The sequence below is a fragment of the Jaculus jaculus genome, chromosome 13 (assembly GCF_020740685.1).
Source record: "Jaculus jaculus isolate mJacJac1 chromosome 13, mJacJac1.mat.Y.cur, whole genome shotgun sequence".
Taxonomy (NCBI): domain Eukaryota; kingdom Metazoa; phylum Chordata; class Mammalia; order Rodentia; family Dipodidae; genus Jaculus; species Jaculus jaculus.
In genome coordinates this window covers 82,007,460-82,033,256 of record NC_059114.1, presented here as the reverse complement: position 1 = coordinate 82,033,256, position 25,797 = coordinate 82,007,460, and the positions used below count along the sequence as shown (strand labels likewise).

The window sequence follows — 25,797 nt, the reverse complement described above, 5'->3', positions numbered from 1 at the left end:
GATTGTGCCCAACATTGGCAAGGGGAAGCTTTGTTATAACACCCATAAACCCACCCCCAGCAACACACCTCCAATAAGGTTCCAACTCCCAAATTGCCATTAGCTGGATCTCAAGGATTCAGAACATATAAGTTTATGAGGGACACCTGACTCACACTTTTATAGTGGTTCCTAAAAGCCCTGCTAATTCTCCTTCCTTAATGCACATTCATCTGCCCCAAGTGTTTAATGCTCTAGGGAGAATACCGGAAGACAAAGATAAGCATTCTTCAAGCCTCTACAGTCCTTCCTCAAGGGAAACTGGCCTCCTTTTCAATCAAAGGTCTTTTTTTTATAAACTGTTTTGCTTCATTTTGATGACCCCGTGTTTAGTCATTTATGATAGAAGTATTATCATTACATAGATGGATGTATATTCCACATATCAGAACACCATTATAGACAGTCCAATGGCTGAACTCTGTACAATAAGAAATATTTTATTTCTGCCTTTCTTATGTAAGCCACACCAACCATAAACTTGCTAGGCAAGAGAGAAGGTATTAAAGGGGGAATATATAAAATTCATCATAGTCCAATATGAAGATGACACAATGAAATTCAGACTTTTTTTTTTTTTTGAGAGAGAGATCTAGAGAAAGAGGCAGACAGAGTGAGAAAGAGAGACAGAGGGAGAGAGTGGGCATGCCAGGGCCTTCAGGTACTGTGAACAAACTGCCCTTGTATGCATGTGCACCATTGCTCTCTTGTATCACTGGGACTCTGTCTATGTGGGGCCTAGAGCGTCAAACATGAGCTCTTAGGTTTTGCAGGCAGTGTCTTAACCACTAAGCCATCTCTCCAGTCCCCAGTATATATATTTTTAACAATATATAATCATTAAAGAAAAATAAATGGTAACTGAATCCCCATATCCCTAAACATTTCACTGCCCTAATGTATGGTAAAGCAAGACAGTATTGACTTTGACAATTTGATTGCTCTAAGGGATCTTTTTGTTTATATTAAAGCCATTGTACTTTCCTGAACTGCAACAGTGAGTGATGGTTATTACAGGCATACTGTATTTCTAGATGGCCTGGAGCTCTGAAAACCAGGAGGACTCATGATGGAATTAAAGTGTGAGTAAATGTTCACAGGCTCAGCAGCATGGAAGAACTGGCATTTCACTTTCTTTTTTAATACTTTGCTTCTTTGTGAAGAGATAAAGAGAAACAGAGAGACAGAAGAAGAGAGAACAGGAGCATGCATGGGTACAGATAGGTAAAGAAAGGCAACGTCCCTAGTTAAGGCTGTCAGGAAGGAGGAATTCTGTCTTGCGGTGAGGGCAGGGATTTTTGTTATGTTCAGTAGTTCATCAGACAGGAAGAGTCATGCTGACATCAGGAAGAACATTTTGCTTTACTCAATCCATTGATATAAATATTATTTATCCAGACACAGCCTCACTATAGACACACAGAAAATAGTAATTTCAATTCCGGGAATCCACTTTCCTAGACATGTTAAAGCTATCACTGACCTTTAAACTTAGGCAGGGCATAAGAGAGACAGGGTATATTTATCACATTGTTATGAGAGAAAAAAAAAAAAATTGATGAGGGAGAGAACAAAAATGGTCTGTGTTTTGTAACAAAGTTAGCATTCTATTCCAGGAGGAAATGGCAGCGAAGTGTCAGCAAGAAATTTCCACTGTACTCCAAGTCTTCCGCCTGTCAGACCTACCACCCAGAGGACATCCTGAAAGCAGCACACCAGGACAACTAGAAAATAAAACGCAGCACTACAGGAGTGAATTTAAGCTGTTAGGATGCACATTTTTCCATCCATTGCAACAACTGACAGTTTTGCCTTACAATCTTTCATCTTTCACACTGTTAGCAATTAGTATAGAAGATGTAATTTAAAAGAGATTTAAGTAAAATGAAATCCGCAGATCAATAAGTAAAACCTTCTGAAGGGTAAGTATTGCAGGAATGAGGGTGTAATGAAGATATCATTTAGAAAGTAACATCATTATTCCAGGAAGTTGGATTGAAAAAAAAAAAAAAAGGTAACAGAAAAGATTTTATGTGAACATATATTATTTTGTCATTTTGTCTTAATTTTGGATTTTCGTATAGCTAGCATATATATCAACCTAGGTTTTATATAAACTAATTTGAAGGAGAAAAACGTGGGATTATCTTGGAGCATATTAAGTAAATATATTAGATCCAGATATTTTTGAAGGGCAGAGTTTTAAGATACCTAATGTTATATAGAAAGCACAGCAGGATACTATGAAGGAGTGTGGTCCACTAGAAATCTCTACTTAATTAAAGTGTTCACCTTGCTAAGTTTGATTTAAAGTGCAATTTAAATTCAAGTGAACAATAATAGCTATCTTTAATTTAAATTGAATTTTTCTTGAAATGGCTAAAAAATGAACAATGATGATGCCAAAAAATGCATTTAAAAAATGAAAGTGGTATGACAAACATACACACACACACACACACACACACAAGTACAAAGAAAAAAATGTAATAACTCTACTATTGTAATCTATTGTAATATATTTAGTGCTACAAATACATATTGAATTATTCCATTCAAATTTTAAAATAATTCTGTTATTTTACAGACATATTTATGCCTTCAAAAAGTCACATAACTCAGCACAGACCTCTAATCCCAGCAGTTGGGAGTTGGAGACAGTTTATAAATGCCACAGTTCATATATTAATAAGAATATTTTAATCAACAAATAAGCATATTAAACAACAATTTAATTAATTTTTGTAATTTTTAATTTTTTTCTTAAGTAAGACAAAATTATTCTCTGGACTCCTAAGTATAAACTCGTGCTAATATTATAAATAATATTAACTTAACATGGGAATCAGTTATTGTTGCAGTCACGTTCATATTGCTGGCAGAACTCACCCAGAAAGAGCAGCTTTTGGGAAAAAAAAAAAAAAGGTTTATTTTGGCTTATAAACATGATGGAAGGGGGAAATTGTGGCATGAGCAGAGGGTAGACACCACCCTCTGGTCACCATAAGGTGGACAACAGGAACAAGAGAATGTACCGAACACTGGCAAGGGGACACTGGCTATAATACCCATAAGCCTGCCCCCGAAAAAGCACTCTCTCCAGGAGGCATTAATTTGAAAATCTCCATCAGCTAGAAACCTAGCATTCATAATACTTAAATGTATGGGGGTCACCTAAATCAAACTATCACATTCTGCCCCTGGCTCCCATAAGCTGAAACCCATACATGATATAAAATTCCCCTATTTTTTTTTAATCAATCCTAAAGATGTTGTTGAAACATTCCAATACTCCAAGGTCTTTTAGATGAGATATGATTAAAAAAAAATCCACCCAAAAACCCATAATGACAAAGAACAAACATTTACACTGCAAAAGATGGCACTGGCTATAGAAAAGAAATATTCAACCAACATAAGATTTAAAAGAACCAGGGCAAACATCAAACTCTAGCTCCAAATACAACTAGTCTAATCAGTGAAAAACCTCCAAGTCCAATAATTCTAACCAGCAACAATTATCTGGATTTCCAATTCCGCCTCTCCAGCTAGACCACTCACGGTCCTGGAAAACTTCTTCTGGGCTCAGCAGCTTTCCTTAGCAGCCATCTCATAGTCTTGGCATCTCCGTCGTGTTTGTAGTGTAACCCAAGGTTCATCTTCACTGCTCCATCAGGATTCCATGCAGGCATCCAGCAAGCCCGTTCCACACTGCCCATGGCCATTTCCAAAACACAAGACTCCATGTTGCAAACTCAATGACTCTTTCCTGAATTTCTTATGCTCCACAATGCCAGGTGAGGTGCCAATTTGTTAATCCAGTGGTGGATAATGCAAACTTAAAAGAACAGGACACTCCTTGAGCACTCTGGCCCCTTCAAAAGAGTCAGCTGACCAAATCTCAAAGGTTTTAAACTTTCATATAATTGCATCTGAACAGTGAGAAGGTTCAGCCCAAAGATTTCATTTCTGTGCCCATATCCCTCTGCTCATATAAATTTTCATGGCACAGGCATAACAGCAATCCTCTCACATAAACTGTTTCTAGCCCAGTCCTGGCAAAGCTCTTTCTCACCTTCATAAGCTACACCTCACAGTCCATAGTTCTTACTGCTTTCAGGTCTTGCAACTCTGACCAGAAAAGTCCATCAAGCTGTACTTACAGCACTGCAAGGCGTCTCTTAGGCCTTCCACATTCCTCTTGAAAATCAGCCCCTAAATGCCAAAGCCACACACTCGGGTATCCAGAAGCAAATGACACCACTCCTCAGTATCAACATTACTGTTGTAGTCAGATTTGCTTTGCTGGAAGAAATCAACTGACTATGAGCAGCTTTTGGAGGGAGAAAGAAAGAAAGAAAGAAAGAAAGAAAGAAAGAAAGAAAGAAAGAAAGAAAGAAAGAAAGAAAGAAAGAAAGAAAGAAAGAAAGGAAGAAAAGCTGTGTTATTTTGGCTTACAAACTCAAGGGAATGCTCCATGATGGCAGAGGAAAACGATGGCATGAGCAGAGTGTGGCCATCACCCCTGGCCACCATAATAAGGAGGACAACAGGAACAGGAGAGTGTGCCAAACACTGGCAAGGAGACCCTAGCTATAATATCCGTAAGCCTACCCCCAAGAATGCACTGCCTCCAGGAGGCTTTAATTCCCAAATCTCCATCAGCTGGGAATCTAGCATTCAGAACACCTAAGTTTACGGGGGACACCTGAATCAAACCACCACAGCTATCTTTCAAATATTCTATTTTAAGTCATAGTGTTAGCAGTTTTCTCTGAATCAAAACATTCCCTCCTTGGCTGAGGAAGGCAACTCAGGAGACTCAGGACTTCACCAAGTCTGGAGAGTAGGCTGCAGGACCGCACCCTTGGGATACATCAGTGGAAAGTGGCTCTCGGAGCTGTCTGATTGAGCCGCCTGAAGTCATGTAGCATACTCCAGCCCTGCCGTTTCTGTGATTCTTAACCTATGCTGGCGTGAGCTTTGCAGTGAAGCAGCTGCCTTCTAGTCACCCATGGTCTCATAAACGATCACTAAACCTGCCCCGTGAGTGACCAAGACAGTCCTGTTGGTTCACCAAGATTGGTTCTGCAGCAGTTGTCCTTTGGTTGGTCCTCTGAGCTGCAGCTTGGGTGAATAGATTGCATGTATGCATTTCCACATGGGCGGGGGTGGGGGCGGGGAATTTACTATGACACATACTCAGATATCTCCAGTGAAAATCATGGACACGAGTTATTTTTTTTTTTATCTCTTATTCCATTCTGTAAAAAAACAATAGTAAATTAATAGATGAAGCTAAACCATGTATCAGGGGTCATACTGTACAGACTGGAAGGCAAGAACAAAATTTAGCCATTTAGAAAGCAGAGGGCATAGTTGTAAGAAGACTTAGGACATCTACAATGTTTGTGCTGTTTGCAGATGCTTAATTGAATCCAAATCACACCAATCAATCCAGAGGACACTTGGGGATGGAGGTGGAAGGTGACCTCCAATGTAAGGAAACAAAATTAGAAGAGACTATAATTCCCTATGGGAAGAAGCTAGACCCATGTCTCTATGTTCTCTTCCATGGTTACTCCAAAGACAAAAGGCTTTGCAATGGGTATCTCTGGAAATTGGGAACCCAGGCAGAGCTAAACTTCATATCATGTGTTGAGAATAGAAGCTATCAGGGGCATCTTTCCAGTACTTAATTGTGAAGGCTTATCTAAGTCACTTAATCACTATCTAAGGAGCTTTGAGAGACAATCTAAAGAGTTGCATAAAAATAAATAAATGATAAGCAGAAGAAAAAGAGGAAGACACATTTTGATATATTTGAAAATATTGAATTTAGCTTTTAGATTCCTCTGCTGTCACAATGACATATTCACTTTATTCAATTGTATATATCGAATGTGATCTCAAGGCTAAATCATGTTAAAATCATTGTTATGAGTTGTATTTGTTAAATATCTTTTCATTATTATTTATTTTTTTTAGCAAGAGAGAGACACAGAGAGAGAAGTAGACAGCTTCTGTTTGTTGGGATAAACTTTTCCAAACCAGGCAAAAGTTATAGGAGGAAGGGATTTATTGAAGCTTAAAGGCTCAGGGGAAGCTCCAAAATAGTAGAAGTTGGCTCTCATTCACAGACTCAAGCAGAGATAAAGACCACTACCAGCATTACAAGGAAGATCACTCCAGGAACTCCAGACAGAGGAAGCGCTTTACATCTGTTAGGCTGGAATTCAGATCTGCCCCCAGTGACATCTCCTCCATCCAGGCTTGTAAACTGCATGCTTTAATAAACTCCTGAAGGTACTGGGGACATCAATACAAACTACCACGAGAGAAAGAGAGAGAGAGAGAGAGAGAGAGAGAGAAAGAGAAAGAGAGAGAGAGAGAGAGAGAGAGAGAGGAGAATGGGCCTGTCAGGGCCTCCAGGTACTGCAAACTTCAGATGGATGAGCCAATTTGTACGCATGGCTTTCCATGTATACCATGGATTTGAACTGGGTCGTCAGCCTTCACAGGCAAGTGCCTTAACCACTAAGCAATCTTTCTAGCCTATTAGTTGTATTTTTTTTATATGTTATTCCAGTCTGCAAACCAATAGTAAGCTATTAGATGAAGCCAAACCATATATTGAAGGAAAATAATTTTCATCATCTAATTGATGTATACATCACATGGGTTCCCAATTGGTTATTTGAGCTCTTATTTTACTGATTTCTAATTCAGCTAGATTTCTGCTAAATGACACCTTCATTTAATTTCACCACTGGCAAGCACAGAACTCTGTGTTACACTCTGGCTTTTAGATCTATAGCCTGCTGCGTACACTAAGGGGGAGCGTTATTGACGAGAGAGTGGTGCTGCATGTAGCAATGCGGTACAGTTTCACTTGTGATAGATGGTTCTGATGATCAGAAGTAAACTGTTACATATTGTGGCCTTACACAGTGACCTATGAAAAATTCAGCACATTTGAAAAAATATTAGTTCAACTAAATTTTTGAGTAGGAAACATGAGATTCTTTTCTAAAACTTGCTTTCTAGAGACTTTTTTTTTAAGTGACTTTAACTCCTTTTTTTACTGATTTCTAATTCAGTTGAATTTATGTTGAATGAAGCCTTGATTTAATTTCACCATTGGGAAGCATAGAACTCACTCTGTGTTGAGCTCTGACTTTTAAATACATAGTATGCTTAGTTATTCTTGAACTTAACTTTTTGTTTGTTCATTTGTTTTTGCTGATTTCTGGTAAATAAAGCCTCACATGTGAGTTGATAGTAACAAGAAGTGATTAAAACCTGGAAATAAAAAAACATGAAAGTTTTATAATTAAAGAAGTTGCCAACGTTGTAATTAAAGAGCTAGAAAAGTTATGTATATGTTTATATGTTTATAGAGAGTGTGATCTCGTTGTACAAGTGAATAGTCAAATAGTTTAAATACTAAGCAATAGTCAAATCATATGTTGTATTTGGCTCTTACATCACTAATACATAGCAGTACATAGAGTAAAAAGAAATAATGTAAAAAAATTTCAAGTCCAAATATATACAAAATAAAATCACCATGTTAACTTCAAATTAGAATATCATGAAAACACATTTAATAGTTTTTAGTTATTTTTACTTTATTTATTTCATTGTAAGCACAAACAGAGAGATATAAAGAAGAAAGATAGTCAGAGAGAGAATAGGCACACAAGGGCCTCCAGCCACTGCAAACAAACTCTAGACTCATGTGTCCCTTGTGTATCTGTTTTATATGGGTCCTGGGAAATCAAACCTGGGTCCTTTGGCTTTGCAGGCAAATGCCTTAACTGCTAAGCTATCTCTCCATTCTTGTTTAATAAAATTTTAACAAAGAAAATAGTTGATTACAACTATTGTGCGCTCTCTCTCTCCCTCTCTCTCTTTCCTTTGTTTCATTCAAGTATAACTTTTGAAGATCTTCTCTTTGCACACAAATGATTTTGAATTGCTGGAGGTTTTGCTACCCAAGTAATAGTTGATAGATACTGCAGAGAGGAGCAGTAAATGCTCCTGACATGGAATCTTGTTACCCATGTCAAGGTGGGGGAACTCCTGCACAGAAAGTAGTTTCCTGGACCAGTTTAAACAAAACAAAACCAAACAAACAAGACCCAAAACAACAATAACAACAACAAAAACAGTTATGGAATGTCATTTTTTAACTTAACCAGTGATCTTGTTCTGTATATTGTTTTGATCACAAGAATGTATCAATCACAATGGGAAACTTATAAGGTTGAAAAGCAAAGGTCCAGACTTGAGGGACCTTTATTCTATGGGGTCTTTAAAAAATGTTTTATTTATCTATTTGCTAGAGGAGAAAGAGAGAAAGAGAAAGAGAAAGAGAAAGAGAAAGAGAAAGAGAAAGAGAAAGAGAAAGAGAAAGAGGGAGGGAGCATGTGTGTGACATGTCTTCTTGACATTGTAAGTGAACACCAAATGAATGCACCACTGTTTGCAGCTGGTTTTCAGTGGGTACTGTGATATCAAACCCAGGTCTTTAGGCTTTGCAGGTAAGTGTCTTAACCACTGAGCAATTTTTCCAGCCTTCTCAAAGATCTAAGAACTGCTATTTGACTTTGAAAGCATTATTCAATCCAACAAGACTTTTCTCCAACTAGATTTCATGTTAGTTTTCATGCATGCTTCTTAATCATTCCTTAAAGAAACTTTACACTGACAACTAATAAACAAAATGGGTGAAAAGCTAACCAGCCCCTCCGTCTACTGAGATACAGATTTGGTTTAGAATTCAGTGACAGACTAAGGAGTACCTCCATGAGAAACCCCAAGGGAAATATGCCTCTGGGATATGGTATAATTGATGATTTTTCAGAAGGAAAATATTAGCTAAATAAAAGATTTCATACTTAATGTTAGGGAAGTTTGAAGTCTTTCCTTAGATTAATTTATTATCCAGTTCAGCAGCATAACCTTACATTCAATGATTGACCACATACACAATAGTCTTCCCATGGGTGGGCAGTCAGTGTTGGCCGACATACACAATAGAACTCCTGTGGGTGGACAGTCGGTGATGGGTCACATACACAATAGAACTCCTGTGGATGGACAGTCGGTGATGGGTCACATACACAATAGAACTCCTGTGGGTGGACAGTCAGTGATGGGCCACATACACGATAGAACTCCTGTGGGTGGAGAGTCGGTGATGGGTCACATACACGATAGAACTCCTGTGGGTGGACAGTCGGTGATGGGTCACATACACGATAGAACTCCTGTGGGTGGACAGTCGGTGATGGGTCACATACACGATAGAACTCCTGTGGGTGGACAGTCGGTGATGGGTCACATACACAATAGAACTCCTGTGGGTGGACAGTCGGTGATGGGTCACATACACAATAGAACTCCTGTGGGTGGACAGTCGGTGATGGGTCACATACACAATAGAACTCCTGTGGGTGGACAGTCAGTCATGGGTCACATACACAATAGAACTCTTGTGGGTGGACAGTCGGTGATGGGTCACATACACAATAGAACTCCTGTGGGTGGACAGTCAGTCATGGGTCACATACACAATAGAACTCCTGTGGGTGGACAGTCAGTGATGGGCCACATACACAATACAACTCCTGTGGGTGGACAGTCGGTGATGGGTCACATACTCAATAGAACTCCTGTGGGTGTACAGTCAGTGATGGGCCACATACTCAATATAACTCCTGTGTGCAGACAAGGACAGGGACAAGAGCACAGAGCTGCACATAGACAAGGAAGGAGCAAGCTGCACGAGAAGTCATGTCGTGTCACAACCAAGAACTGAGGAGACCCCAAAGCACTCATTGAAAAGTTTTTTAAAAATGGACCCCAACACCCGGGTTTCCTTAACAGAAGAATATTCAGTCTTCGTCATGTATTTGCAAGCTAAAATATTAATAAATCAAACAAATAAATGAAGCAAATCGCCCTAGAAAACAGAGAGTACTGAAGAAGAGCCTATGGAGGGTCCTTCAGTACTGTTCCCAAGGGTATGTTACCACAGCGATGGCATTTCCATAATGCTATCCTTGAACTTCACAAGGGTCCAAAATTTGGAGTGAAAGACCAGGGTATTATGCATACTGACCCTGGATGTCCAAGGCTAGTACTATGTTTTCATAATTTTTAGCAAAAATGGTTAGAGTAAAAAAAATATAAATAGTAAAAATCTTGTAGAATTAGGGTGCAAATGAAGCATATTATCCATCTGTGCAGTCCATTTGTGTTTGAAGCAAAGTGTTAATAAAAGTGAAAAGTGTGTATTAGGGAAAATAACTTCTAATAAGTGTTGTTTAGCCTCAGTGCAGTGATAAGAGGCCTTATTTTTACCCACCACAGAGCCATGAAGAGCCCTATAGGCTCTGTTCATGGAAAATGACCTATATCAGCATAATAATATTTTTACCTTTTACCATACTTATAGTGTTTTATTGATTTAGATTTAAAATATTAAATCTTTTCAGAATATTTATTTGAAGGAAAGAGGGAGACTGACGAGAGAGAGAGAGAGAGAGAGAGAGAGAGAGAGAGACGAGTGTTCCTTGGCCTTCTTCCACTCCAAAGAACAGTAGATCCATACAGCACACTGTGAATTGGACTTATGTGAATACTGGGTAATCAAATCAGAACCATCAAGCTTTGCAAACAATGGCCTTTAATTACTGAAGCAGCCCCAAAGCCCCTGAAACATGAATCCTTGATTTACCTAGTCTGTATGTAGGAAAAGAGTTTGGAACACTGTGAATCATGAAGCTTTACTCTAGAATGAACGTGTGAATTTTCATTTATTTATTTATGAGAGAGAGATAGAAGGGGGGGGGGAGATAATGGGCACACCAGGACCTCAAGCCACTAAAAACAAACTCCAGGCACATTCACTACCATGGTCACCTGGCTCACAGGGGTTCTGGGGAGTCAAACCTTGGTCCTTAGGCTTTACAGACAAGTGCCTTAACCACGAAGCCATTTCTCCAGCCCAGAAAGTTTTTAAAGTTATGAACTCTTTAAATTAGAATGTAAAATTATTACTTGGCAAGCCTTTGAGTTCTAATGTTCTCTGGTTTTCCAGGAGAAAATTTATAAAATGAATGTTCTTTAGACTCGTTTGAGCGCTGCACCCCACTCTTACTAGTCCTCAAGAGACATGATAGCACCAGTGCATTAAGCACAGCCAGGGGTCACGGAAACACAAAGCTTCGTTCCAAACACCAGCTTCACGTTCTGTGCATTTTGGCTCCATTCCTTCACACTTGTCCTGACCTTGGATGAGAAAGCTCCTTATTCTTTATCTTATTTCCTTTACTTGTGCAAACTGGCTGTCAGTCTCCACTGCGTGGCCGCTGAGCATGTGAATAGAGTAAATGTAGAGGCTGGAGTAGTGGTTAAGATTCAGCATAGGTTCCACAGATGTTTGCATCTCCGGATGTGGGCCCCATGCTGTTGGTAGTTTTCATAGTAGTGGTGGTAGAAATTCCTGAAGACTTCTCTACTTGCCACACACTAGAAATTGCTACAATTTCAGTTCTCCTGACCTTTAGTTACCGAGAAGTGATGATGTATATAAGTGCATTGTATATGGATTTTCATTTATTACTTTGATAAAAGGTTACTGTTCTGATTCCCCACCCCAAATACTTCCACTTTCTCTGGAAACTTTACATAGCACATAATGTATCTGAATTTGGGTATGGTGAGTACCTAGCTAATAGCAAAGAGCTGACACCACTCATCCAATGGCCAAAAGCTAACTTGCATGGGAACATGAGCTATTTTTGTTTATTTATATTGCAGGTTAATTGTGTGAACTTTAAGCTACATATGCCCTTGCTTATCTCAGCTCTAAATCCACTTGACTGCACAAAGACCTCCTGTTAGATTTCTTTTTTTTTTAAATGGGTTGCCTGATGTAAATGGCCTCTTGTGTGACCTATAGCAATAACACTGAATTTTAAAAAGAATATTCAAATTTCATTAGAAAGATTAAAGACCATAGTCTTGGGCTTTGACCCCATCAGAGCTGACACACTAAGGGCTTTTGCTTCCGAATCCTGAAGACCAAATAGGCACCTTCTATTGTGACCTTGAGACATAGACATTTTCTTACTATGCTGTTAATAGAGAATGGGTATCAGAGACAGATGAAACTTTTAGCAATATGCTCATCAACCTCAAGCACACTTTAAAGGTAATAGGATTAGCTATTTGTAAAGAAATCTTTTTTTGTTGTTAAATTTTTATCCAACTACAAGTAAATAAGATGGATGTTGCAAAATTGTGATGATCCTAAATATTTTATTGGGGATGTCTTGAAGACATCTGATTCTACTGCTATAGAAGAAAAAATGATTGTAAAAATACATGATGTTTATTAAGTCTGAAAGGAATTTGACATGATGTTCTCACTGCTGTAGTCTTTAAGCAAAACCTAAGATGAATGCTGTGGTTAGTATTCTCTTTCTAGGAAAGTCAACCAGCATTAACACACCTGACTTCCTGGGCTGGATTCCTCCCAGTGAGCTGCCTTTGGCATACTCAGATACTTGGCAGCTTGTAATAGGTGGGGATCCAAACTCGAGATGGTCTTTCTCACTTTCTTCTTCCAAAGTACTGTCAGCAGCACACTCCACGGCTGCTGGGCATAACAAGTGGTATGCTGGGAGACATAAAGTTAATACTTTATGTCTATACCACTGAACATATCTATTTCTCTCTCTTCACTTATTGCCATCATTAACTATGTCTGAAATTCACTGCTTTACTCTTGAATAATTGCAAACTACTTTCAGCCTTTCCAGTGTGGTCTCCTGCTACTTTATATAAACTACTTTAAAAATTTTACCTAGCAAATTCTTCACTGGAGTCATCTGGGCTCACAAACCCATCTCATTCTTGTCAAGGTCCTTCCCTTTTTCCAAATTCACAATCCCCTGCATATGCTCAAAATCCTCATGTTGCACAAGGAATGAATTTTTCCAGGTCCCCATTGAGGTCTACAGCCATGAACAATTCTCTCATCATGTAGTAGTGTATATTGGAAGGTGTGATAGTTAGAACCACCTTGAAATACTGTGGAGTTTCTTAGGCAGTAGCCAGAGATGGCCTGTTAGATTTCTTCCCAGGGAATCTCATCATCTTTGTCTCTCTTGTAATTGTGCCAGACTTTAGCAATTCTATCATAGGCATATCTTTTGTGTGCCTGTTTGGTCAAAATTTTTAGCTCCTCAGTGGTGAAAAGGCTGTCCCCAACATTTCCTATTCAGTCAGCCATCTTCCCTAGTGTCTCCTTGTCTTCCCAGGTGACCTGATCAAAGGCCAAGAAAAGTAAATTGGGGATATGTTTTCCCATGATGACAGAGCAGGCTTTGTCTGAACAGCAGCAGTTCAGTGATTTCTAGGATCTGAACAAGGATGAGCAACTAAACCAGGATGAGACTACTCACTGGATCCTTATTCAAGACTATGACCATGTACAGGCTGAAGACAGGCATTTGGTGTATGAGTTAGGCCAAAACAAACATAGGAAGCTAAGTAAGGTGGGAATATTGGACAACTGGAACATGTTTGCTGGAAATCAAACTACCCATGATGGGCAACATCTTACAAAAAATTGTGATCAACTTTGACAGAAACACACCACAACGTGACAGCTTCCAGAAGCTTTCTTCTGTCATCTTGGCTAGTTGCTACAGTTGTCAAACTGACAACACTTATGTCCACCAAAATCGATAGTGCCTCACATTAGGTAAAACTTAGTTTTGAATCCATGTTTACTGGGAAATGGTCAATATTTTTCAGCATTTTTTAAACACATTACAAACATGGAAAATGAGACTTTCCTGTAGGGACATATTGCTGCAAAACAATGTTTCTAGGATTTATTTTTCCATTAAAATGTAAAGAAACAGGGAAAAAAAGTCGAAAGAGTTCTATTAATCAGATCAAGTAGGTTAGGAGTGAATGCTATTTATCTGAACCATCACATGTTTTAAAGTCGCCACTGTTAAACAGCCTGTGAAAGAAACTCCTGATGCGGTGAATGGAGTAGCGTCATTCTTATTATGGCACAACGGGTGTGATGTTTCAGTTTTTACTTCTTGACCTTCTATTTCAGCTGTTAATATATGTAGAATGCAAGCTACAGTGTGTTTTTCTGTACCAACTGGATAATGTTCCCAATTAATTTTCATCTTTGTTTTGTTTTTATAAGACAAAATCTAGAATTTTAATGTGAAAGAGAATGGAAATTTAGAGGGATGGAGAGGGTTAATTCCAGGTATTTGAAGGATAATATGTTGGTAACCACATAATGAAGATATGTGAGAAAAGTTTCCTGTCATTTAAGTGAGGTAAGTCTGATTTCTGAAATGGTAATAGAAATGCATCCCATTTCCTCAGTGTTCCTGCAAAACATTGTTGTGGCACTCCAGAGAATACAAATGTAGTAGAATTATCCTATCAGTTTTGGAACACTGGACCTGCCCCATTTGTGGGTTATTATTTAGAATCCATGCAAGGTTATATTTCTAGCCACTGACTGACCCGACAGAAGCAACAATTAAAGTTTGTACTTAAACCTGTACAGAGGACATGAAAGGCATAAAAAATGCCCTTGAGAATTTTCCACTGTGGATAAAAAAAAGAAAGAAAGAAAATAAAAGCTAACTTAAAAACTTTGCATAGCCAATTCTTTAAGACAATTGACTAGAATGTTCTACTTTTTTTTCCTGACATCAATTCTAAAGTTCTTGATTAACTTTAAGTCAGGATTATTAAACATCAGCACTATTTGAGTTTGAGTATGGACAATTCAAGTGGGAATATAACCTGTGCATTTTAAGATAGATAAAAGTAGCTAAGGCCTCTACCAACTACAAATCAATACCACAAACTAATTCAATGGGAGAAAAAAAAAATATCCAGCTATACCAGATGGAATCCCAAGAAAGAAGTAGGCATCCTACTGTGTACCGATTTCATCTGAATTGAAACATTTCTTCTTGGAAGAAGCAAAGGGCCCTGTGTCTCTTGGAGCGTAGGAGTCTCACCAAGACCTTTCCTGAGGCTACGTAAGTCCAAGCACTAAATAATTACCAAGAAACGAAAGACATTTTCCTTGAAGCTGCCTACAGTTGCACAGGGCGATCTGGGGAGATGCAGGTTTGTGAGTCATTATCCACGCTCAGGTAGGCTTGGGCATTCAGTAATAGGTTATCCATCTTCCTGTAAGTAACCCTACCCGGATCCTGCAAGGAATGGGTCAATTCATTGTTTCACCAAGCCAGACTTGTGGCAATTGATTCTCTGGTGTGCTATTGTTTCCTATCTGTTTTTATTTATTTATTTATTTATATTGTTGTTGTTGTTCAAATCTTACTAGGAATAGCCCTATAACATAGTCAGGTTTGAATCACTGGTCTGATTATATACATCTCAACATACCTTTGGTGAAGGCAGTTTATTATGCTTTATTCTTTGTTGGTTTTTTTTTCTTTTTTCTTATAAGAACATTTACAAAATATCTATGCTTAATGGATGTATTTATGAGATAGCTTTAGAACAGGAGATCTGAAAACAAATATAAGTAGAACTTGTAGACACAAAATGTCACTTTGTTGTAGAGAAGAGTAAATAATCGCTCTGACTATTGGGATTATTTGTGATAACTAAAATGTTCTTGTAAAACTCCTTGGTGTGTATTTTGAATGAATAGGTGAGCTACCATCCTTAAGTATGTCTGAAACTCACTGCTTTACTCTTGAATAATTGCAAACTACTTTCAGCCTTTCCAGTGTGTTCTCCTGCTACTTTTATATGAACTACTTTTCTGGGCTCATAAACCCATCCCATTCTTGTCAAGGTTCTTCCCTCTTTCCAAATTCATAGTCCCCTTCATATGCTCAAATTCCTCATGATGTGCAATGGCGTGAACTCTCCTAGGTCCCCACTGAAGTCTACGGCCATGAACAATTCTCTCATCATGTAGAAGCATCTATTTGAACAACAACAACACTTACAACAACACTTACAATATCCTTTTGAAGATGTGGCACAGGAGAGAGATGCTACATTGACTATGGTTCGACCAGAGCAGAGGCTGTGCCTGCTAATTAATAAGCCCAAAGATAATCTGGAAAGATAGCTCAATGGTTAAAGGGAATTACTTGTAAAGCATGCCAGCCTAGGTTTGATTGCCCAGTAACATAGTAAAGCCAGATGCACAAGATGGTACATGTGTTTGGAATGGATTGACAGTGGCACGAGTCCCTACTGTGCACATTCTCTCATTCTCATCATCTGTTTACTTGCTCTCTCTCTCTCTCTCGCTCATAAATAAATAAATAAAAATATTTTTAAATAAATTGTTTAATAGTGATCACTTATTGAGAAAAGACTATGCTATCCATCTCATTGTAGCTCCAGTTAATAAATGAATTGTGGAATGTATGAAGAGTGGATGGTGTAGATTTCCCTTAGAAGAGTGTTTAAAAAAAAGTCTCCCTTTGTAAGTCAGTACAGCAGATTAACACCTGTGCTTGTCCACAGGCATTACACTGTCAGCCTGATGTATGAAAACACATGGCAGAGCTTGGTAAATACGTTACGCTTATAAAACTAGATACAGATAAGTGGCTAAATAAATGAGGTAGTGTTAGAATTCAATTCCACAGGAAGTGTGTCCATTTGTCCTTGAGGTTATACGTCAAAGTATGTGTGGATAAACAGGTGACCTGTACCTATGCAATCTTAATAGATGCTCTGCTTGCCAAAACTTCATAGCTGTACCCTTTAATCAGAGGAGCCAGGTTATAAAAATTGTATCTCTGAAACAGAACTCATTCTTGGTTCCAAATGATTTTATGATGTCAGCTCAACAACTTGATCATATTGCTTGCCTTGTAAAATGTTAAGACTGCTATCATACCATTTAATTCACTCGCCTGGGCTGGATCCACTCCAGCTCCTGATACATACTGTCAGCACTGTTTCTCCTCTGAATGACAATGAGATGTTCTCCTGTGATTTATTGTTTTTAAGCCAATATTCCAAATGAGCTACAAAAGAGGTGTTGATTGACATACAAAAAGATGTGTTATTCCTATACACAGTAATTTTAAGTTACAGAAATAGAAATGCCCACTATCCATGAGAATATATATATATATATATATATATATATATATATATATATATATATCTCCATGTTTCTGATAATTATCTCAGATATCATTAAGCACAAGCAGAGAGTACAACCTCTATCACTTCATCAGTCACTATATCAGAAAACTACACAACATCACACACAACTATTGTGTTTAATTGTGAATAAAAAGCATTTTGACAATTAAAATTTATTCACACACATTATTATCTTTTAAGAATGGGAAATACGAAGTCAGCTGTCTTTGCTTTTGGTAGTACTGTGGTATAAAGTTCTTCTGAAGTTTTCTTTTAATATGAAAATCTATCCATTAAAGAAATAAATCCACTTATAAAATCCAAAATGAATAATTCTTTAGGAACAATTATATACATTCCAACAAAAATATCACCTATGATTGTTGTTAATTACTCCAGAACATTTAAATGTAAATGCCTATATAAAATAACCTATTTTTGAAAAAGAATTTATGTATACATGTGCATATTTGTGTGCTTGGGTGCCTGTGTGCACATGTTTGTGGAAGCCAGAGGACAACTTTTTATATTCTGTGTTTGATTCTGTCCATGGAACAGTGTCTTTCACAGGAAGTAGCCAATTAGATGCAACTTGCTGATCATCAGATACCAGTTATTCTTCTACCTCTGCCTCCCCAGCGCTGGGATTACAAGTGTGTGGCACCACATTTTGTACTCTTACATGGGTCCTGATGGTCAAATTTACACCCTTATGGTCACCTCTGCCTTTATCTCTTACACCCTAAAGAATAGCATTGTTGTGTAAAGCCAAAATCATGCATGGAGTTCCTGAAGGGCATCAAGAAAATTCTTTACTTATCAGAAAGACCTAAAAGTGGAAAATATAAACATCAAAAAATTTAAGTAAATATATCTTATGAAGAAATACATGGCAATGTTTCTTGGACACATGTGCATGCATTTATATACAAAATAATTACATGCAAAGCTTTAATTAAGTGCTTATACCTTTGTCTCAAGCTTTCCATTCTCCCATTCAAATATTCTTGGTTAAGGTATGAAACAGGATCTCATTTATTTTAGTAGGATTAGCATGTTAAAAGAAGGAACATATTCTGTCTCTGTCTCCAAGGGAAGTCATTTGTTTTCTAGTATTTAGGCTTGTATTTTTAGAAGTGACTAATAAGTCCTATGGAATAGTAGTTTCTGTCCAGTGGATTGATCTCTATGATCATAGTCACTGACCCATCCAAATCTCACCTCCCATGGTGAGAAGACAATGGTGTCAGGCACTTAAGCAACATTCCCCTGTCAAAGCCCGGATAAATTCCACCTGGACAGGCAGCAGCTGCAGGGCTTTGGCATTTTGCCATAGCTCTTCATTTCATGCTTCTCCCTCTTAACTTGCAGATGAAGTGTGAGATGAACTTGCACGTGAAGTGTGAGATGAAGTGCTCCGTGTTCTACAAAATGACACATAGCTCTTGACTCTAAAACTGATATACCGTTTTGCTCTGTTCAGTCTCTGTAATATGAGGCACTTTTTTTTTTTTTTTTTTTTGTCTAAAACCTCAATGTGCCAAATTTCCTTGAGTTAAAAAAGATTACATCTAAATTTGGTAAAATAAATAAATAAATAAATAAATAAAACTCTCTTGATGACAAGGCCTTATCATTTATGAATCAAAGTGAGTGGCATTGCCTGCTTAGCAAAATTATTCAAGATCCCCTCTAGTGAAACCCTTTGTGATGTCATGTATTTCTTGTTTTTGCTCTATGAGCATTTTAAATCTAAAAAAAGAGAGAGGAAGAGAGAGAGAGAAAAAAAAAAAAAAAAACAGGTGAATTTCAAAAATCCAGTTGTGTCCACAGGTTCATATACATGGCTAGAACCTATACCTCATGGATGTAATGAAGGCCTTTACAGTAACAATAGAAATCAAGGACCTTGTCTTTAGGCTTTTACAGATACACATAATAAACTAAGATTTTTTTTTTTTCTTCTAACCTATCAATCAAGGCTTGAACCCAATGTTAACACCCTATAGCTCTCTGAGATATTGCCTTTGAGTTGAGCAGTCAGGTTAGGGGGACGGCTTTGTGACTCAGTGAGACCACAGATTCACTAAAGATGATATTCACTGGCTCCCTGTGGCTTTGTTCCTTTTCCAGGTCACTTTACTGGGTTTTAACATGTTTTGAATCAGATACGCCCCATGGACTCATGTTGTTTGAAAGTTTGGTTCCCAGCTGAGGCTAGCTGGGGAGAAGAGCCTTGCGGGAGGAGGCGTGCCTTGCCAGTGGGCTTACGGTGTCACAGCCAGCACAACTTTGCTAGAGTTTGGTTCGCTCGCTTTCTGGGGTTTCGACCTGCTGTGTCGCAGGCTGGGTATCAGCTTTGCATGCCTCAGAAAAGTAACTAAAACATTTTTTAAAATATGTTATTTTATCAATAGTTTATCATTCAATAGAGGCTTTCATGCAGAAGAGATCTGAAGAACGAAACCCGAATCACAGATTGTAAAGCCTAAGCCATCTCTCCTGACCTCTATGCTTACTAACAGAAAAGCTTTGTAAACACTGTCTTTCATAATTTTCTTATAACGTTAGGAAATCCATAGTTGTAATTTATAACACTAATACAATTTTATTTTTGGTTTTTCTAGCCCAGGCTGACCCAGAATTCATTATGTATTCTCAGGCTGGCCACGATCCTCCTAGCTCTGCCTCCTGAGTGCTAGGATTAAAGGCGTGTACCACCACATCTGGCTGTTCAATATTAACAACTGGAAAACTATGTGGATTTGAAGAAGGAAAACATAAAGCTGCTTTTTCTACTAAAAGCTTTGATTTCTTCATATTGCTTGGACTGTACTTTGTTTATAAGAAGCAATGTTGACTTTGCTTTAAATTCCTGTCAATAGCTATAGGTTCAAAGCTGGGGGGGCGGTGGCTCAGTGGTTGGTTAAATGTACTTGGTTGCAAAGCCTGCTGGCCTGAGTTTTATTCCCCAGTACCCACATAAACCCAGACACACAAAGTGGCACATAGCTAAAGTTTGGCAGTGGCAAGAAGCCCAGTCACACCAGTATTCCCTCTCTCTCTTCCTCAAACACACACACGCGTGCATGCGCACTCACACACACACACATACACACACACACACACACACACACACACACACACATGTATATATGTAAACATATAGATTCTTGTACTGAAATCCAACAGATAATGTTGTTTTATGTAGTAACTAGGTAAAAATTATTGTGTTAAGGAGAAAATGACTTGTTTTGCCAAGCTATTCAACAATGATTTCTACTAAGTTATTTTTAAGAGTATAAGTGTAGCTATAAACCAATTTTAGCAATTTATAATCACTAAGGGGGTTCCCAAAAGTGGTCCTGAAATTAAAGATCAGTTTGTAGTTAACATAATAGCAATGGTTTTCTCTAAGTCTAACATCCTGAGGAGCTGCACACTGACTTAATTACAGTGACAGTCCGTGTTCATCACCCTTTGGCTGCAGTGGGGAATCTTAAAATGAATTGAGTAAGTGTGGTTCCTTTCTCTCTTGAGGAGCAAGAGCAATGAAGCAATGGATGGTGGTGAAGAAAAATTCTAAAAATAGTGGCGCTTGTCAACAGAAATGAGGACACTGGACTTAATTGCTTAAGTTAACGATGCTTATGATACTGATCACAGTCCTTGCAAGAGTGTGTGGAATTCCCAGATGCTATGCCTTGATCCTGTTCCCCAGCAGTTCAATTTACTAACACTAATACATACTGTGTGTTAACTTGGTATTTTCTTATGTGAACCTTCTGGGAGAAAAAAATATAAGTATATTTTTTAAAGGTATAGAAAAACTGAAAGTCCCCATAAATAAAGTGAGACAAAAATTAAACATTTTGATTCTCATCTTCCTATCTAGTTTACTATTACAATTCCACCTGTGTTTAAGCCTTTCTAGTTTATACACTAGAAAACACACAGTCTAAGAAAGAATCAAATTCGGTGTTTCCCACATTTTCCACTAGAGTTATGTGCCAGCAACCTCAAGCAATATTTAAAACTGCACATTGTACTGATAAGGACAAGGAGCAAGGTACCTTCTAGGGCCAGACTCATAGAAACACAGATTCTGCCTTGTCTGCACTGGCAGGACCAGAGCTCATTGATAGTTCAGTTTTATAAAAGATGTCTGTAGGGCAACAACTTCTCAACAACAACAACTTCCTGTTATTTTCTCCTCCTTAATTTCTCAGGTTTAGCCTTCCCTGGTTGGGACCTACCTAATTCAGTGTTCCTCCAGGGCCCATCAATCAATCAGTTTGGCCCATGTACACCTGAGCTTAGTGCTGAGGCTCATTCTTTTTTATTTATTTATTTATTTGAAAGTGACAGACAGAGACAGAGAGAGAGGGGGGGGGGTGGGAGAGAATGGGCATGCCAGGACCTCCTGCCAGTGCAAACAAACTCCAGATGCATGTGCCCCCTTGTGCATCTGGCTAATGTGGGGCCTGGGGAATCCAGCCTCAAACCAGGCTCCTTAGGCTTCACAGGCAAGTGCTTAACCACTAAGCCATCTCTCCAGCTGGTGAGGCTCAGTCTTATCAGATGTCTGGTCCATAGAAATGGACCTGTTAGACTTGTGGAAAGCTCTTTCTTCTCTTCCCCAGCAGTTTCCTTCCTGGACAGAGAGAGACCATCACCTATGTGGAGATGGTCTCGCTTTCCTCTCCCACTTCCCAGCCATGCATGCTGGGAAGGGGAGGACTCTTTTGGCTTTGTACTTTCATTATTTGCTTTCCCTCCTTCCTTCACTCTCTCTAAAATAAATCTCATAATTTCCTTTTTTTTAGGTTTTCATTTGTATATTTTCAATCAGTGTGTGTGAGAGAGAAAGAGAGAGCTAAGAGAGACTGGGTGTACCTGTGTTGTAGTCCGGTTCGCATTGCTGGTAGAAATCACCCAACAAGAGTAGCTTCTGGGAAAAAGAGATTTATTTTGGCTTACAGGCTGGAGGGGAAGCTTCACAATGGCAGGGAAAAACGATGGCATGAGCAGAAGGGGGACATCACCCTCTGGCCAGCATAAGATGGACCACAGCAACAGGAGGGTGTGCCAAACACTGGCACAGGGAAACTGGCTAAAAAGCCCATAAGCCCGCCCCCAACAATACACTCCCTCCAGGAGGTCTTAATTCCCAAATATCCATCAGCTGGGAACCTAGCATTCAGAACACCTAAGTTTATGGGGGACACCTGAATCAAACCACCACAACCTGGGTCCCCAGCCATTGCAAATCACCTCCAGATACATGCACGATGAAATGTATCTGGCTTTACCTGGTACTGGGGAATGGAACCCGGGGTTGTTAGGATCTACAGGGAAGTGCCTTAATAGCTGAGCCATCTCTCTAGCACTCATAATTGCCCTTCTTTGCCCAGGTTTTTCAGTTCTCCCTACTAATTGAAGAACTGCCATATACTGTACAAACATGAAAAAAAAAAATGTGCATGTTACTATATGTTTGAAGAAAAAAATAAAAAAATAAAAAAAACAGGAGAAAGTTAGCTTTTTATAGGCAGTCAGCCAGAGCCAAAGGCCCAGGAAAAAATCATGAACACCGCCATAAATGCCCTTGCAGGATTAGAACCTGCATCTAATCCAGTCTTATCAAAAAAGGCTGCAAGCAACACTCCCTGACAACCACTTCCTTTTTCTTCCTCTGCTTCCTCTTCTTAGCCTATTGTGTCCACCAACCAATCAGGTCTCTCTCTTACACACTGAGCCTGATGGCAAGGCTCCTCCTAACTGGATTTCTGACCCATGTAGTTAGGCCTGGCAAACATGTGCAGCTCTCTCTGTTGGCTATTCATGCTGTTGCTGACTCTTCTTCTCCCGGCTTTGGTAAACGAGCCCTCTTCCCAGCTAGGAACAAGGAGAATTTTTCTTTGTCCAGGCACTTCCCTATACTGTTTTGGGGCGCCTTCTCACTTGTTTACATGTATGATTTTTCTTTAAGCCCCAAGTAACTTAATATTCCATCCTCTTATCTTTCTTCTATATGAAGGTGAATGGAATCTTTTGGCTTGGAACTTATCTTTTGACTTCTGTGTGAGGGTGTTTGTATCCATCCCTTCCGCTGCGCCGAGACATCTTTGGATATTTATTTTGCATGTTTATATTTATTTATTTAAGAACATACTTTGTATAGACATATCATGTGTTGGTAGCATCTTTTCCCTCCTATCTTTCTCCGTTCCACTGAGGGCCCTCCTCAGCGGAGTTGCAGGTATCCCCCTGGAGGTTGTGGGTTACTTGTCTTCTGAGCAGCAGCAGTCAGTTTATTGGGTGGAGCAGCGCCTCTGGGCATGATATCCCAGCCTGTGGCTCTTACAATCTTTGCTCCCCCTACCACAAAATTCCCTGAGCCTAGGTGGGTGAGTTTGAAGTCTACTTCAGAGATGAGTTCTCGGGAGCCTCTGGATCTCTGCTTTGGCAGGTGTCGAGTATCCTCAGCATCTCTTTCCTTCACCCCTGTGCTCTTTGTCAGGCTCAGCCCTGGAAGCCACACTCTTAGTCGGCTCCCCACTTCCCCTGCGGTTCACTTATGTGAACGTCATTTCCCCATTTTCCCCTTTCTATGGGACAATGAGTTGGATTTCCTTCCAGACTGAGTCTTTAAGCTACTCTCTCTCCCTGAATCCCAATTCTCCCAGAAATAAACCACATAAACCATAATAATCTTGAGGCACTTTTTAAGTTTCTTAGCTAAATTAAATAAGGACCTCAAAATTGGGAGTCACATGCATAGGATCTCCTTCATCTTTATGGAATCATTCTATGACCCAAATATCCTGCATCAGCTTCAGTCTATCAAAGTATAAGTGATGTATAAAGGCCCTACAGTGTATAATAAAATTCACTCCTCCTGCCTTTGTACTGACAAGGATTCCACAAGTATAAAGAGAAAATGTACATGTAACAAACTAAGATAACCATTATATTTAAGCTTGATGATTCTATGTATAAACTATATTCATATAAGATCTAGTTTAAAGTATGCTAATCTAAATATGAGCATGCACACAGAAATCTATATACACAGGAGCTTATCTGCCTGCTTAAGGCATGATTCAGGAACAGGTTCTTATAAGACTTCACAGCTTCCTTTGAGGTGGATAGTATTTAAAGAAGGAGGGAAGATTTCTAACCCTAATTTATTAAGCCATTGTGTTGAGGCACTTTCAGCAATGTAGTTCAAAGGAATTAAAGAGACCATCTCCGGTGCTGGTTCAATACCCATCAATGCTGGGGACACTTTGCCTGTGAAGGATGTTCTTGGGTTAAAAGTAGACAGGAAGCCACTGCAGTGGGAGCATTTAAATCAGCTCAAACTATCTTTAGCTTCAATAACAGCAAGGCACGCTTGTGCCACTTTGAGGCATGAAATTGTTTAAAATTCTGTGACGAGAATTAATACACCAACAGACATGGAGGGCAAGGTAAACAGATAAAACTGCTAGTCCTAGATGATTTCAAGATATGCTTGAGAAATAAGAATAGAGAGGCCATAATAAATTCTATGCAATGACTGAAAGGATGGTAACAATATCTGTAAGTTTCTGTCTCTAAATATATATTTTAGACTCTTTGTTCAGTATGTCATAGAAATGAAGTTATAGTTTATAGTTTATAGTTTGTAGATGGCATATGAGTTGACACTGTTACATTTTAATCTGTAAGGATCTCCTTACTTTAAAATCAATTCTAAGTAAGTGGTGTGAAAAATAAATTTATGTTTATCATAGTGTGCTTACTTGTTTGATACCTATGGACATAAATATACCCACTAAATAGTAGGTAAAAATGATCTAAGAAGTTTATTGGTAGACATTATTATGAAAAATTATTTGTTTAATGCAGTATATATGTGAGGCAAATACCATCAACAAAACATTGTCCACATTTGTTTTCAGTAAATTATAAATCTACTACTTTGCTCACCATAAAAAATGTAACTTATCCTGCAACACTCAGAATGGACTGATCATAATTGCTATAAAATAAATCATATCACTATCACAAAATGAAAATTTTGTGAAACTCTATAGACTACTTGAAACATTTCATTGTATAAATATTTGACAAATCATTCAGCATTTATATATGCAATTTTGTGTAGATTATGGTAATGCCTTATGTATAAAATGTTGTATAGGACTGGAGTGATAGCTTAGTGGTTAAGGTCCTTGCCTGGGAAGCCTAAGGACCCAGGTTCAATTACCCAGTGTGGTGGTTTGAATAGATGGGCCCCAATATATTCAGTTCTTTATTGTTTGTAGTTTGCATCTGTAGCCACCTGGCTGGAGGTGGTGTCACTAGGTGGATCTTAAGGTGTGGTGGTGGGTTTCAGATTTCAATCTAAAGATATGAAAAGGTGCCTAGCTGGAGTTCCTGAGGAGTGCTGTGCTGTGTGGCTTTTTTGGCTCTTTGGCTTGTGCTTCTCTCTCTCCCCCTCTCTCTCTCTCTCTCTCTCTCTCTCTCTCTCTCTCTCTCTCTCTCTCTCTC

General features: G+C 38.7%; 1 pseudogene; it reads left to right on the top strand.

Annotated features, from left to right (window-relative positions):
• Positions 1-1,661: 1,661 nt before the first annotated feature.
• The window catches only part of LOC101606150, a 36,894-nt pseudogene continuing 12,758 nt past the window's right edge, over positions 1,662-25,797 (top strand).